At 38.3% G+C, this 4471-nt stretch overlaps 1 pseudogene; it reads left to right on the top strand.

The window, feature by feature from the left end:
- Positions 1 to 227: 227 nt before the first annotated feature.
- Positions 228 to 4199, top strand: LOC112661673 (transmembrane emp24 domain-containing protein 2-like; annotated as a pseudogene).
- The last annotated feature ends 272 nt before the right edge of the window (positions 4200 to 4471 follow it).

Genomic DNA, 4471 nt, shown 5'->3' with positions numbered 1-4471 from the left:
TGCATTTTACCAGATTATGTCTATTTATAACTGTGCAATGAACATATAAACTATTTAGACATAAAACGTAATGATGAATAAATTTATAAGAGGAAAAATGCCTCTGTTACTGTCACTCTTTCCTTCCTGAAATCTCATTTTACAAAATACGCTGCAGAAGGATATTTATTGGTTGTCCTTCAGGACTTCATATCTTAAACACTTCTGAGTTGATCCATAGAACCGGAATGTCTAGGATTCAGACTTTGTGGGAGGATGACTCGACAACAGGTTTGGGGTGACTTGTGGTTTCAAGTCCAAGCCCAGGAGCCAGGCTTCCAGACTTCAATTCTTGGATCTGCCATATACCATCTGGTGCTCTTCATCTGATCACTTAAGTTCTCTGCTTTGGTTTCCTCAGCTGAGAAATGGTAATAGCAATCATGTTTTCTTCATAGGATTGGTGTGAGGATTAAGTAATTATAATGTCTAGCATGTAAAAACAGAACACACTATTACCTGCGTGTGGGCTGACTACTACCTTTACATATTGTAAATGCGAGAAGCAAGGCATTGGTCATTGGTCATCGGTGTCAGCTACGTTAGAAGTTACAGAGCAGTCATGCTGTGTGGACACTATATGTCAGGGCAAGGTTGTGCTATGATATCATTAGAACCTGGTCATCTGGCTTGATTGTAAGTCAGATGGTCTCAACTCGGATACTGCCTGAAATATTTTCTTTTACTAAGACTTTATTGTTACTATGATTATCATCATTATTATTTTAGAGTAGTTTAAGCTTCACAGCAAGAGTGAGGAGAAAGTACAGAAATTTTGTATATACCCCCTTGTAGGGATGCTGACAATACTAACTCGTATTCAGACCTCCATCTTGTTTACATCTTCGCAATGACCTTCCTTGGGGCTACACATTCTAGATCCCAAAGTTATTGTGTGTCTATCCTGACTGGAATGCAGGAAGACTTATTCTGATCTTCTCTAAAGTTTTTAGATAACTAGTAGAGATAACACAGTTCTTCCCCTCCCTCTCCTCTGGGACACAGATGGCATCACTTTAGATAACGAGTATCCCCACCCTCTATGAAATGCAGACTGCAGAGAATAGCTCTCTAGCGCCTGGATCACCTGCCTCCCAGATCCTCTCTCTGTCAGTAAGTTACCTTGAATAAAATTGTCTAAAGGGTATGGAGTGGCTTGCTTTGCTTTTTGTTCTCCAAGTGCTTCCTTAGTGTGGAATACGCTTTACTAGCCCTCCTTCACCTTCCAACACCTCTGCTCACATTACTTGCAGGGCCTCTCTCATTATCAACATCCCCTACCAGAGTGATACATTTGGTACAACTGATGAATCCACAATGATACCTCATAATCGCCCAATATCCATAGTTTACATCATGGTTTAGATAGATAACATTCTTGGCGTTGTATATTCTAAGGGTTTGGACGAATATATCATGATATATATTCACCACTATGATACCATACCAAGTATTTTCACTGCCTTAAAAATCCTCTGTGCTTTACTTACCAGTCTTAGCTTCTCTCCCACCCATGGCAAACACTTGTTTTTTGACTGTTTCCATAGTTTTGATTTTTATTGTTTCCATAGTTTTACTGTTTCCCTAGTTTTGCTTTTGCTTTGTTTTTTATTTTTTATTTTTTGGTATGGAATCACAGTGGATAGCCCTTTCAGATTAGATTCTTTCACTTAAAAATATGTATTTAAGATTCCTCTGTGTCTTTTCATGGCTTGATAGCTCTTTTCTTTTTAGCACTGAATAGTATTTGATTGTACAGATATACTACAGCGTATTTATCCACTCAACCTACTGGAGGACATTTTGGTTACTTCCAAATTTTAACAATTATGAATCAAGCTGTTATAAATACCCATGTGTAGGTTTTTGTGTGGACATAGTCTTCAATTCCTTTGGATAAATACTAAGGAACACAATTGCTGGATCATATGGTAAGAGTATGTTTAGTTTTATAAGAAATTGGTAAACTGTCTTCCAAAATGGCTATGCCGTTTTGTATTGCCACTAGCAGTAAATGAGAATTCCTCTTGCTATACCTCCTCACAAGCATTTGGTGTTGTCAGTGTTCTGGATTTTGGCCATTCTAATGGATAGGTAGTGGAATCTCACTGTCATTTTAATTTGCATTTCCCTAATGACATACGATGTTGAGCGTATTTTCACATGCTTACTTGGCATCCATATATCTTCTTTGTGAGGTATCTATTATGGACTTTTGTACATTTTTCAATTGGGTTGTTCATTTTCTTATTGTTGAGTTTTAAGACTGTATATTTTGGATAAGTTCTCTATCAGATATGTCTCATAAATATTTTCTACCAGTCTGTGGCTTGGCCTTCTCATTCTCTTGGCATTGTCTTTTAAAGGCACAGGTTTAGGGAAGCCTGGGTGGCTCAGCAGTTGAGCCTTTGCCTCGGGGCGTAGTCCCTCAGTCCTGGGATTGAGTCCTGCATCATCGGGCTCCCTGTTAGGAGCCTGCTTCTCTGTCTGTCTCTGTCTCTCTCTCTCTGTGTGTCTCTTGTGAATAAATAAATAAAATCTTTAAAATAAATAAAGAGCACGGGTTTTTAATTATAAAGAAATACAGCTTATCAATTATTATTTTCATGCATCATGTCTTTGGTGTTGTATCTAAAAAGTCATGGTCATGCCAAAGTTGTCTAGGTTTTTTCCCTATGTTATTTTCTGGGAGTTTAATAGCTTTTCGTTTTACATTTAGATCTATGATCCATTTTGAGTTGATTTTTGTGAAGGGTAAGATGATTGTCTACATACACTTCTTTTTTTTTGCATGTGGATGTCCAATTGTTCCATCATTCAACCACTGTTGTAAAGATAATCTTTGCTTTGCTTCATTCTATTGCCTTTGCTGGTATACCTGAGATCACTTGACTGTATTTATGTGAGTCTATTTCTGTGTTCTCTATTCTGTTCCACTGATCTATTTGTCAGTTCTTTTGCCAATACCACACTGTCTTGTCTACTTATTGTAGCTTTATAGTAAGTCTCAAAGTCAGGTAATGTCATTCCTTCAACTTTGTTAATCTCATTCAATATCATGCTAGTTATTTCTTGAGATGTTTTTTAGAGAGTGTATCTCTGAAGACTTGGTTTTGCAGGTTTAAAATATTTTGCAAACACTCAAGTGTTCCTCATGCATCTCCTTGAAAGGAGTGGGGTTACTGTGTACTCAGTCATCTCAAACAATCTCATCAATAAGCCTTCCTGAAGTAGGATAGGTATACAGAATACAAAAATGGAAAAGTCTGAATTCTTAACCTCAAGGCATTTATATTGTATTAGGAAAGCTACTTATACAAACATGTTGCAATACCATGTGATAACTGCAGAAATAATGATTACTGCAAGGTGTGGTGTGGTGAAAGGCTAAGTATCATTTTCAGTGGAGGAGGTTAGGGAAGGCTTGACTAATTATAGAAAAGATTAAATTGGTTTTGATGAAGGAGCTGAGGACTGGCGGTTGAGGAGGGAGTAGTGGTGGTGGTGGCGGCTCTGGAGGCCCAAGTCCAGTTCTGGCTTTCTCCCGGTCCCACTGTGGTAATGCTCACTCAGCTGATGGTACTTCTGGGTGCCCTTCTGGCCCCAAACAGGCTACTTCACCAGGATTGATGCACATGGAGAGGAGTGTTTCTTGGAGCGGGTCACCTCAGGCGCCAAGATGTGCCTCATCTTCGAAGTGGTGGAAGGTGGCTTCCTGGACATCAGTGTGGAAATTACAGGGTCTGATAGTAAAAGAATTTATAAAGGAGCCCAAGAGTCCAGGGGGAAATACACATTCGCTGCTCACATTGATGGAACCTAGTAAGTTTTGTTTTAGCAATGGTATGTCTACCATGACTCCAAAGATAGTGATGTTCACCATTGATGTTGGGGAAGCTCCCATAGGACAAGATATAAAAATAAAAACTCCCCAGAACAAGCTAGCAGAAATGATTAATGAGCTGGCAGTGGCAATGGCAGCTGTAAAACATGAACAGGAGTCCATGGAAATTCAAGAGAGAATACACAGAGTCATCAACAACAACACAAACAGCAGAGTGGTCCTTTGGTCCTTCTTTAAAGCTTTCATTTTAGTTGCCATGACATTGGGACAGATATACTACCTGAAGAAATTTTTTGAAGTCTGGAGGGTTGTTTAAAAAGCTTTCTTTGGATGATCTCAAAATCATAATTTACTTTCTACCAAACATCTTGGTCATAATAATGTCATTAGTGTCTACATTTTTTTCAGAACTGTACTTATATACAGTTATGTACTCACAGTGCATGTTTCTTTGTGATTAATAGATATTGGAGGAAATACCTTTTTAAAGAATGTTACAGTGAAAATTTGACACTCGATTGGCACGGTTTTTTATTTGAATTCTACCTCCATTTTAAAGGCCTGTCAGAACTCAAGCACTGTAAATGA

This window comes from Canis lupus, chromosome 31 (genome assembly GCF_003254725.2).
Source record: "Canis lupus dingo isolate Sandy chromosome 31, ASM325472v2, whole genome shotgun sequence".
NCBI lineage: Eukaryota > Metazoa > Chordata > Mammalia > Carnivora > Canidae > Canis > Canis lupus.
Note: the sequence above shows the minus strand (reverse complement) of the source record. Positions and strands in the feature narration are given on the sequence as shown.